Source organism: Hemiscyllium ocellatum, chromosome X (assembly GCF_020745735.1).
Source record: "Hemiscyllium ocellatum isolate sHemOce1 chromosome X, sHemOce1.pat.X.cur, whole genome shotgun sequence".
NCBI lineage: Eukaryota > Metazoa > Chordata > Chondrichthyes > Orectolobiformes > Hemiscylliidae > Hemiscyllium > Hemiscyllium ocellatum.
The window spans coordinates 20,715,188-20,727,832 of NC_083453.1; positions in this window are offsets into that span (position 1 = coordinate 20,715,188).

The following is a 12,645-nucleotide window of genomic DNA, read 5'->3' on the forward strand; positions in this document are numbered from 1 at the left end:
ATTGCTTAATTCCTCCAACCCTGGTAATATCCTTGTAAATCTTTTCTGAACCCTTTCAAGTTTCACAACATCCTTAACGATAGGAAGACAAGAATTGCACGCAATATTCTAAAAGTGGCTTAACCAATGTCCCATGCAGCTGCAAAATGACCTCCCAACTCTTGTACTCAATACTCTGACCAATAAAGGAAAGCATACCAAACGCCTTCTTCACTATCCTATCTACCTGCGACTCTACTTTCCAGGAGCTATGAACCCCCACTCCAAGGTCTCTTTGTTAAGTAACTCTCCCTAGGACCTTACCATTAAGTGTATAAGTCCCGCTAAGATTTGCTTTCCCAAAATGCTGCACCTCACATTTATCTAAATTAAACTCCATCTGCCATCCCTCAGCCCATTGGCCCATCTGATCAAGATTTCATTGTAATCTGAGATAACCTTCTTCACTGTACACTACACCTCCAATTTTGCTGTCATCTGCAAACTTACTACCTACACCTCTTATGTTCACATCCAAATCATTTACATAAATGATGAAAAGTAGTGGACCCAGCACTGATCCTTGTGGTACTCCACTGGTCACAGGCCTCCAATGTGAAAAACAACCCTCTGTCTTCTACCTTCGAGTCAGTTCTGTATCCAAATAGCTAGTTCTCCCTGTATTCCATGAGATCTAACCTTGCTAACCAGTCTCCCATTGGGAACCTTGTCGAACGACTTACTGAAGTCCATATAGATCACATCCACTGCTCTGCCCTCCTCAATCTTCTTTGTTACTTCTTCAAAAAATTCAATCAAGTTTGAGAGACATGATTTCCCACGCACAAAGCCATGTTGACTATCCCTAATCAGTCCTTGCCTTTCCAAATACATGTACATCCTGTCCCTCAGGATTCCCTCCAACAACTTGCCCACCACCGAGGTCAGGCTCACCGGTCTATAGTTCCCTGGCTTGTCTTTACTGCCCTTCTAAAACAGTGGCACCACGTTAGCCAACCTCCAGTCTTCTGGCACCTCACCTGTGACTATCGATGATACAAATATCTCAGCAAGAGGCCCAGCAATCACCTTCTCTAGCTTCCCACAGAGTTCTGGGGTACACCTGATCAGATTCTGGGGATTTATCCACTTTTAACCATTTCAAGACATCCAGCACTTCCTCCTCTGTAATCTGGACATTTTGCAAGATGTCACCATCTATTTCCATACATTCTATATCTTCCATATCCTTTTCCACAGTAAATACTGATGCAAAATACTCATTTAGTATCTCCCCCAACTCCTGCAGCTCCACACAAAAGCTACCTTGCTGATCTTTGAGGGGCCCTATTCTCTCCCTCGTTCCCCTTTGGTCCTTAATGTATTTGTAAAAACCCTCTGGATTCTCCTTAACTCTATTTGCCAAAGCTATCTCACGTCCCCTTTTTTGCCCTCCTGATTTCCCACTTAAGTATACTCCTACTTTCTTTATACTCTAAGGATTCACTCGATCTATCCTGTCTATACCTGACATATCTTCCTTCTTTTTCTTAACCAAACCCTCAATTTCTTTCATCATCCAGCATTCCCTATACCTACCAGCCTTCCCTTTCACCCTAAACAGGAATATACTTTCTCTGGATTCTTGTTATCTCATTTCTGAAGGCTTCCCATTTTCCAGCTGTCCCTTTACCTGCGAACATCTGCCTCCAATCAGCTCTCGAAAGTTCTTGCCTAATACCATCAAAATTGGCCTTTCTCCAATTTAGAACTTCAACTTTTAGATCTGGTCTATCCTTTTCCATCACTATTTTAAAACTAATAGAATTATGGTCGCTGGCCCCAAAGTGCTCCCCCACTGACATCTCAGTCACCTGCCCTGCCTTATTTCCCAAGAGTAAGTCAAGTTTTGCACCTTCTTTAGGAGGTATATCCACATACTGAACCAGAAAATTGCCTTGTACACACTTAACAAATTCTTCTCCATCTAAACCCTTAACATTATGGCAGTCCCAGTCTATGTTTGGAAAGTTAAAATCCCCTACCATAACGACCCTATTATTCTTACACATAGCTGAGATCTCCTTACAAGTTTGTTTCTCAATTTCCCGCTGACTATTAGGAGGTCTATGATACAATTCCAATAAGGTGATCATCCCTTTCTTATTTCTCACTTCAAACCAAATACCTTCCCTGGGTGTATTTCTGGGAATATCCTCCCTCTATCCCTTATCAAAAACACCAATCCCCCTCCTCTCTTGCCTCCCTTTCTGTCCTTCCTGTAGCATTTGTATCCTGCAACATTTGCTGCCAGTCCTTCCATTACTAAGCCATGTTTTTGTAATTGCTATGATATCCCAGTCCCATGTTCCTAACCATGCCCTGAGTTCATCTGCCTTCCCTGTTAGGCCCCTTGCATTGAAATAAATGCAGTTTAATTTATTAGTCCTACCTTATCCCTGCCTGCCCTGACTGTTTGACTCACTTCTGTTCTCAGCTGTACCCATCTCAGATCGATCTCTTTCCTCACTATCTCCCTGGGTCCCATCCCACCCCCCACCTTACTCGCTTAAATCCTCCCAAGCAGCTCTAGCAAATCTCCCTGTCAGTGCATTAGTCTCCTTCCAATTTAGGTGCAATCCGTCCTTCCTGTACAGGTCACTTCTACCCCAGAAGAGATTCCAATGATCCAAAAATGTAAATCCTTCTTCCATACACCAGCTCCTCAGCCATGCATTTATCTGCTCTATCCTCTTATTCCTGCCCTCACTAGCTCGTAGCACTGGGAGTAATCCAGATATTACTACCCTCGAGGACCTCCTTTTTAAATTCCTGCCTAACTCTCTGTAATCTCCCTTCAGAATCTCAACCTTTTCCCTTCCGATGTCATTGGTTCCAATGTGTACAATTACCTCCTGCTGGCCCCTCTCCCCCTTGAGAACATTCTACACCCTCTCTGAGACATCCTTGATCCTGGCACCAGGGAGGCAACACAGCATTCTGACTTTCAATGCTGGCCACAGAAACATGTGTCTGTACCTCGGACTAGCGAGTCCCCTAACACAATTGATCTCTTGGAACCTGACATACTCCTCATTGCATGACAGCCAGTCTTGGTACCAGTTACTTGGCTGTTCGTGCTACATTCCCCTGAGACTCCATCACCCCCTACATTTTCCAAAACAGCATATTTGTTTGAAATGGGGATAGCCACAGAAGACTCCTGCACTACCTACCTACCTCTCTTACCTTTCCTGGAGTTAACCCATCCATGTGACTGTCTCTGCAACTTTTCTCCCCTCCTATAACTGCCGTCCATCACATCCACTTACTCTTGTAAATTCCTCATTGCCTCTAACTATCTCTCCAACTGATCCATTCAATCTGATAGGATTCGCAACCAATGGCATTTATTGCAGATATAATTCTCAGTAACATGTAAATGCTCCCTAAAGTCCCACATCCGACAAGAAGAGCATATCACTCTACTCAAGGCCATTTTTGCTTCTTTCAATCTACAGACCCAGAAAATGGCACTGTCTTATTCTGATACAAAACACTGCTCCAGGCTCTCTTAATGCTTACAGCTTATATTTTTAAGTTTAATCAAGAGAAATATCTCAATAAAACATATAATCAAGAAAGGACCCACTCTACTCACTACTTACTCACTACTGCACACTTACTGTAAGGTCACACTTAAACTATTCACTTATCTATTTTTGGGCTGTGACCTCTTCCAAACAGGTTCCTCCAAGATCAGTTAAGAATTTCACTGTTTGTTAATTTTCCCAACCGCACTCCGATGTCCAGCGATACATGAATTCAAACAGCAAAGGCAGTAACTGCGCAGGTTCACTGTGTGTCAGTTAGCAGTGTAGGTTTCTTTCTCTCTCTCCTGCATTACCTGACTATATGCTGCCCTTGTCTGTTCCTCTCCCTTCTAAATGTGTCGTTGCTTTTGAGTTTTTTCCCCAAAGTTCCAAAACAATGTAAAATATAAAATATACAGTTTTATACAGCATATAAAACTGTAATTGTTGCCCCTAGAATTCGAGGAAATCACCTCTAACACCTAAAGTATCTCCAAAAAAGAGCAGCTTGTTACAGCCAGAAAATCTTCCCATCCTCCATCTTGGATTACAAAGGAATAACATTTGCCACCCTCAAATCATCTGGCACGGCTCCAGTGTACAGTGAGGATGCAAAGACCATCGCCAAAGGTGCGGATATCTCTTCCTTCACTTCCTGTAGCAACCTTGGGTCTATCCCATCTAGTCCAGGGGACTTATCTATCTTTATGTTTTCCAAAGTTTTCAACACATCCTCCTTCTTAACATCAACCTGTTTGAGCATATCAGTCTGTTTCACATTGTCCTCAGAAATGTCAAGGTCCCTCTCAGTAGCGAATACTGAAGCAAAGTATTCAATGAGGACCTCCCCTACGTCCTCCAACTCCAGGCACAAGTTCCCTCTACTATCCCTGATTACCTACCCTGACTCTGGCCATCCTCTTGTTCCTCACACAAGTCTAGAATGCCTTAGGGTTTTCCTTAATCCTACCCACTAAAGCTTTTTCATGTCCCCTTCTGGCTCTTATGTCCATTCTTCAGTTCCTTCCTGGCTACCTTGTAACCCTCTGGAGCCCTGTCTGATCATTGCCTCCTCAATCTTAACTAAGCTTCCTTCTTCCTCTTGACTAAATGTTCCACATCCCTTGTCACCCAAGGTTCCTTCACCCTACCATCCCTTCCTTGCCTCAGAGGGACAAACCTGTTCAGCACAATCAGCAAGTGCTCCCTAAACAACCTCCACATTTCTGTCATGCATTTCCCTGAGAACATCTGTTCCTAATATGGGTGCCCCAGTTCCTGCCTAATATCATAGTAATTCCCCCTTCCCCAATTAAATACTTTCCCATACCGTCTGCTCCTATCCCTCTCCATGAGTATAGTAAAGGGCATGGAGTTGTGATCACTATCACCGAAATGCTCTCCCACCAAGAGATCTGAGAGCTGGCTTGGTTCGTTGCCAAGCACCAAATCCAATATGGCCTCCCCTCTAGTCGGCCTATCTACATATTGAGTTAGGAATCCTTCCTGGACACACCTGACAAAAACTGCCCCAGCAAAACTATTTAAACTAAGGAGGTTCCAATCAAAATTAGGGAAGTTAAAGTCACCCATAACAATAACCATGTTACTTCTGCACCTTTCCAAAATCTGCCTCCCAATTTGTTCCTCGATGTCTCTGTTGCTATTGGTGGTAGTGGTGGGGGGGGGTCTGTGGAAAACTCCCAATGAAGTGACTGCTCCTTTCCTGTTTCTGACTGCCACCCATACTGACTCTGTAGACAAACCGTCCTCAACCACCTCCCTTTCTGCAGCTGTGACACTGTCCCTGATTAGCAATGCCACTCACCCACCTCTTTTAACTCCCCCTCTATTCCTTTTGAAACAGCTAACCCTGGAAGATCCAACAACCATTCCTTCACTATGACATCCAAGTATCCATAATATCCACAACATCGTAGTTCCAAGTACTGATCCATGCTCTAAGTTCATCACCCATATTCCTGATACTTCTTACATTAAAATAGACACTTCGACTCATCACACTGACTGCAACTTTGCCCTATCAAATATCTATCCCTCCTCACAGACTCTCTGCACGCTATATCTGCTGTTCACTAGTTACTCCATCCTGGGATCTGGAGCTCCGGTTCCCATCCCCCTGCCAATCTCGTTTAAACCCTCCCAAAGAGCTCTAGCAAACCTCCTGCTTGGATATAGGTGCCCCTCCAAATCAGGTGTAACCCTTCCTTCATGTACAGGTCCCATCTTCCCCAGAAGGTATCCCAATGATCCAAATATCTGACACCTGGCCTCTCTCTTGTGGAAGAATCTAGAATTAGGGGTCATTGTTTAAAAATAAGGAGTTGCCCACTTAAGATAGAAGTGAGGAAACGTTTTTTTCTCTCTGAGGGTTGACAGTCTTTGGAATTCCCTTCCTCAAAAGCCAGTGGATGTAGAATGTTTCAATGTGTTGAAGGGAGATAGATCCTTGGTGACCAAGGGGGATGAAAGATTATCGGGGGATACGCAGGAATGTAGAGATGAGGTTAAAATCAGATCAGCCGCAATCTTATTGAATGGCAGAACAGGCTGAAAGGGCCGAGTGGCCTACTCTTGTTATTTGTTTGTATTGTCCTGCACTATGAACCAAAGTCCATTATCAAGACTTTTCAATGTATGTTTGAAAAAAGAATACAAGCCAATGAATTTCTTTCAAATTGGTTTTCTTATCATCACCGTGGGACCTGATTTCTGAACGTAAATGTTCTCCAGTGCCATTTATAAATCAAAGCCAGGTTATATGAGGAACCATTGCTGAGCCACAATCATAGAATATTATGAGATAGGTTGTTAAAGTGCATTTGATCCTGTGAAAAGACTTGAAGAATTGCCAGATTAGCATTCATCAACAGATTAGTAAGGAAAAGAAAATCATGTTTAATATTACTATCAATGGCTTTCATCTCTGTATGATTGTAGGGTGCCTCTTTGCTTCATGATTGATTGTTGGACCAATTTCAGAACTGGAGGAGAGGTAAGCACCCAGGATTGTTACTGAGCAATATTTGGGGAGGGGGAATGATGGGCAAGCAATCAAACAAAGTGATTGATAGCGGCACTGGGAGAATGCCAGGCTCCCATGCTGAGTAACATCAAAAGTCAGTATATGTTGGAAACATAGAAGCACAGAAAATACGAGTAGACCATTCAGCCCTTCAAACCTAGTCCAGCAGTAAACATGATCATAGCTGATCATCCAACTTAATCATCTGTTCCCACTTTCTCCCCAAACCCTTTGATCCCTTTAACCCTAAGAACTATATCCAACTCCTTCTTGAAAATATTTAATGTTTTGACTTCAACTGCTGTCTATGACAGACAATTCCACAGGCTTTCACTCTCAGGGGAAAGACATTTCTCCTCATTTCAGTCCTAAATAGTCTACCCCATACCCTTAGACTTTGACCTTTGGTTTTGGACTCGCTGGTCATCGGGAACATCCTTCCTGTGTAGTCCTGTTAGAATTTTATAAATTGCTATGGGATTCCCCCCACCCCCACCTCCCATTCTACTAAATGCCAATGAATATAATCCTAACTAATCCAGTCTCTCTTCATAGGTCAGTCCTATGGAGGAATCAGTCTGGCAAACCTTTGCTGAACTCCCTCAATCGCCAGAACATCATTTCTCAGAGGAGATCAAACCTGCACACAATACTCCAGGTTAGGTAAATAGGAATCGGATCTGGCTGAGAGGCTGGGACAAACCCACCTCTGCAGGGCCAGGAGCCACAAGCAGATTTAGAGACCCACTAGGGAATAAGGTCATGGCTTCAGCCCCCACCCCTCTGTTTCCCAGACCTATCAACCAATCACATTGCTCTTAGCTCACCAGTCCCAGCACAACCTCCTTTATCGTCACCCAATTGACCAGACTGCTAATTTACAACATTATTGTTTAAACTATATAGCTTAAAAATCATCCGGGGAATCTCAGTTTGCCGACAACAGCTTCTGAGATGGGAGGCAAATCTCCCAGTGGAGCAGTGTAGGCAGGTTTACTCTGAACTTTGGGATTTGGTATCTGACCCAGCCACCCGAGCATCTTCCTGTGTAAATTAGGAAATCTGCAAGATTATCAACATTATAAACATGTTATTGAAACAGAATACATTATGAAGACTCACTACCCATAATTTATATCCCTCTGTGGTATGACTATCACTCACTTTGAATTTTGCTGCTTGTGACTGCTCAGCCCAGCCCACACATAGAATATAAATCACACTCTACAGGTATTCATATCTAACTCGACACATTAGCTGAATTCACAATCTCGAGCATAAATATTGTCTGATTTCAGCAAGATAATTATTTTCGTCTTCCAGTAATTTTTTTTTAAAGTGGTATTAACCTTAGAAGGGTAAGACCATTTGTTTTTAAACATAGACAATTCCCTTGGTTCTGATAGAAAATGAAATAGATATATCTTGTGGGAAGATGTAAAGGATAGAAAAACAGAAACAGAAAACTAAGGCTGGATTCATTGGAGCAGAAAAGCTAGAAGGAGGATTTAATAGGAATGTTCCATGTTATAAAAGGATTCGATTCCCTACCCAGTGTGGAAACAGGCCCTTCAGCCCAACAAGTCCACACCGACCTCTGAAGAGTAACCCACCCAGATCCATTCCCCTATCCTATATTTATCACTGACTAATGCACCTAATACTACGGGCAATTTAACATGGCCAACTCACCTGACCTGCACATCTTTTGGATTGCGGGAGGAAACCCACATAAACACGGGGAGAATATGCCAACTCCTCACAGTCACCCAAGGAAGGAATCAAACCCAGGTCCCAGGCACTGTGCAGCAGGAGGGCTAACCACTGAGCCACCATGCCACCCCATGCCAGACTCAATGACACGAATGACTATTGGACAGTGAATTAATAATGGGTGGGGGATTTAATGTGGATTAATACAAGAAAGCATAAAATGAAGGGAAGAAGAAATATTTTCAATTCTAAAGGTGAGTATGGGTGTTCTCTGCATTACTGCAATTGGTTAATTAAACTGAGGCAATCATGATATTGAAGAGGGGATGAGATAAACACTTTAAGAATACAATTATTAAAGAGAAACAGATATGCGGAAGGACAATGTGCTTTACCTTTTGCTTTCAGCCAGTGCTGATAGCTGTACGTTGAGACACTTGTGTGGAGTATTTCAGGCTGTGGGTGTCTGCACTGTCCTGTAATTACTTTCCCCTTATCCAGAAGTAAGACTCTTCACCTCCTTACTATCATGCTCCTTCATTTCCATTTGCACATAGTAGATTCTCAAATACGACTCTGTAGGATAGTTTCTGAGACCTCTCTCCTCACATTGTCATTTGAGACTGAAGTCTTCTCTCTCACTGATGTCAGTCATGCGATAAGTTACACCATTATGATTTACATGAATCTCATTACACTGCATCACACCCCTTCCCCCAGTTTTTCTCTACTTGGTCTACATTTTCCAGTTGTTCACTATTGCTTACTTCCACAGTCTTGCATGGTCTCACATCATTATTATCACTATCACACCATTTCCCATTCCCCCTCAAAGTCCAAACACCACAGGTCGAGATCATTTGCAAATATCCCCATCCGCAGTGATGGGGGAGCCCAGCACATCAATACAAAAGATAAAGTTGATGCATTTACAACAATGTCAGCCAGAAGTGCCGAGTGGATGGACCATCTTGGCCTCCTCCAGTGGTCCCCAGCATCTCTGCAGCCAGTTTGATTCCCTCCACATGATACCAAGAAACAGTTGGAGACACTGGATACTGCAAAGACTAAGGGCCCTGACCACATTCCAGCAAGTGTACTGAAGGCTTGTGCTCCCCACCTTGCCGCTCCCCTAGCCAAGCTGGTCCAATACAGTTACAACACTGACATCCAACCGACGTGGGCGGCACGGTGGCACAGTGGTTAGCACTGCTGCCTCACAGCGCCTGTAGACCCGGGTTCAATTCCTGACTCAGGCGACTGACTGTGTGGAGTTTGCACGTTCTCCCCGTGTCTGCGTGGGTTTCCTCCGGGTGCTCCGGTTTCCTCCCACAGTCACAAAGATGTGCGGGTCAGGTGAATTGGCCAAGCTAAATTGCCCGTAGTGTTAGGTAAGGGGTAAATGTATGGGTGGGTTGCGCTTCGGCGGGTCGGTGTGGGCTTGTTGGGCCGAAGGGCCTGTTTCCACACTGTAAGTCTAATCTAATGGGGGAGATTGCCCAGGTATGTCCTGTACACAAACAGCAGGACAAACCCAACCTGATCAATTACCACCACATCAGTCTCCTCACGATCATCAGTAAAGTGATGGAAGGTGCCATCCACTGTGCTATCAAGCAGCACCTGCTCAGCAATAACCTGCTCAGTGACGCCCAGTTTGGGTTCCACCGGGGTCACTCAGCTCCTGACCTCATTACAGCCTTGGTTCAAACATGGACAAAAGAGCTGAATTCCAGAGGGGAGGGGAGAGGGACGGCCCTTGACATCAAGGCTGTATTCAACCGAGTGTAGCATCAAGGAGCCCAAGCAAAACTGGCATCAATAGATATCAGGGAGCAAACTCTCCAATGGTTGGAGTCATGACTGAAACATCGGGAGACAGTTGTGGTCAGTTATTTTAGCTCCAGGACATCTCTGCAGGAGTCCCTCAGGGTAGTGTCCTAGGCCCAACCATCTTCAGCTGCTTCATCAATGACCTTCCCTCCATCATAAGGTCAGAAGTGGGGATGCTCACTGATGGTTGCACAATGTTCAGCATCATTCACAACTCCTCAGATACTGAAGCAGTCCATGTTCAAATGCAACAAGATCTGGACAATATCCAGGCTTGGACTGACAAGCGGCAAGTAACATTCATGCCACACAAATGCCAGGTAATGACTATCTCCAATAAAAGACAATCTAACCACTGCCCCTGGATATTCAATGGTGTTAACATCATTCAATTCCCCACTAACAACATCCTGGGGTTATCATTGACCTGAAACTCAACTGGATTTGCCAGTTGCGTAAATACAGTTGCGACAAGAGCTGGTCAGAGGCTAGGAATACTGCAGTGAGTAACTCCCCTCCTGACTCCCCAAAGCCTGTCCACCATCTACAAGGCACAAGTCAGGAGTGTGATGGAATACGCCCCACGTACCTGGATGAGTGCAGCTCGAATAACACTCAAGAAGCTTAGCACAAAACAGCCCACTTAATTGGCACCACAACTACAAATTTCCCCTCTCTCTACCACTGACACTCAGTAGCAGCAGTGTATACTGTCTACAAGATGCATTGCAGAAATTCACCAAAGACCCTTAGACCACATTTCCCAAACCCATTACCACTATCATCTGGAAGGACAAGGGCAGCAGATACATGGCAACACCAGCACCTGTAAGTTCACATCCAAGCTGCTCACCATCCTGACTTATATAAGAACATAAGAAGCAGGAACAGTAGGCCATCTTCCAGCCCGCTCCACCATTCAATTAGATCATGGCAGATTTTTTCATGGCCTAAGCTCCACCTATCCACCCTCTCACCATAACCCTTAATTCCTTTACAGTTCAAAAAATTATTGATCTTAACTTTAAAAACATTCATTGAGGAAGCCTCAACCGTTTCACTGGACAGGGAATTCCACAGATTCACAACCCTTTGGGTGAAGAAGTTCCTCCTTATTTCAGTCCTAAACCTGCTCCCCCTAATTTTGAGGCTATACCCTCTTGTTCTAGTTCACCCACCAGTGGAAACATCCTCCCTGCTCCTATCTTATCTATTCCCTTCATAATTTTATATGTTTCTGTGAGATCCCCCCTCATTCTTCTAAATTCCAATGAATATAATCCCAGTCAACTCAGTGTCTCCTCATAGGCCAACCCCCTCAACTCTGTAACCAACCAAGTTCAGGTATGGCCTCACCAGCACCTTGTACAGCTGCAACATAACCCCCCCCCCCCCCCCCCCCCCCCCCCCCCCCCCCTTCTTTTAAACTCAATCCCGTTAGCAATGAAAGACAAAATTCCATTTGCCGCCTTAATTACCTGTTGCACCTGCAAACCAACCTTCTGTAATTCATGCACAAGGACACCCAGGTCCCTCTGCACAGCAGCACGCTACAAGATTTACTGTCCAAATAATAGTCCTTTTTACTGTTATTCCTACCAAAATGGATACATTTATCAACATTGTACTCCATCTGCCAGACCTTTGCCCACTCACTTAACTAGTTATATCCTTCTGCAAAGTTTCACAGTTCTCTGCACACTTTGCTGTACCACTCATCTTAGTATCATCCACAAACTTTGACATACTACACGTGGTCCCCAATTCCAAATCATTCTATGTAAATTGTAAATAATTGCGGTCCCAACACTGATCCCTGAAATATATCACTGTTCCTTCAGCGTTACTGGGTCAAAATCCTGGAATTCCCTCCCTAACAGTATATGGACTGTTGCAGTTCATGAAGGCAGCTCACCACCACTTTCTCAAGAGGGCAATTAGGTGCGGACAATAACTCTCAGCCCAGCCAGTGACACCCATGCCCCACAAGTGAATTTAAAGAATCTGTAACTCTGATTATCCTCATCTGCTTGTATTCAAAGTTAGGATAAGAATGTTGTCCCATGTCTGGAATTATCATATCCTACTCAGTGCACTATGCAGTACATGTATAGGTGTCCATAGTCAGTTTCATTTCTTGGCTCAAGAAAGATCAATAATTTCCTGTTCCTCTGAGATAGATAGGTTTTTGTGTATCAAGGGGGTCAAGGGTTATGGGGAAAGAGCAGGAGAATGGGGATGAGAAACTTATCACCCATGATTGGACGATGGAGCAGACTCAATGGGCTGAATGGCCTAATTTCTGCTCCTATGTCTAATGATCTTATGGTCCTACTGAATGTCTCCTCAGGCATTCTGGCAATATTGGATCTGGTGGATCTATTTCTCTGATGACAATGGCTTTCTGCCCTGGCTTTAAGGTCAACATAGTCACAAATTTGCGAGGACAGTATTGCTGAAAAGGTGGATTTTGGCAATGCT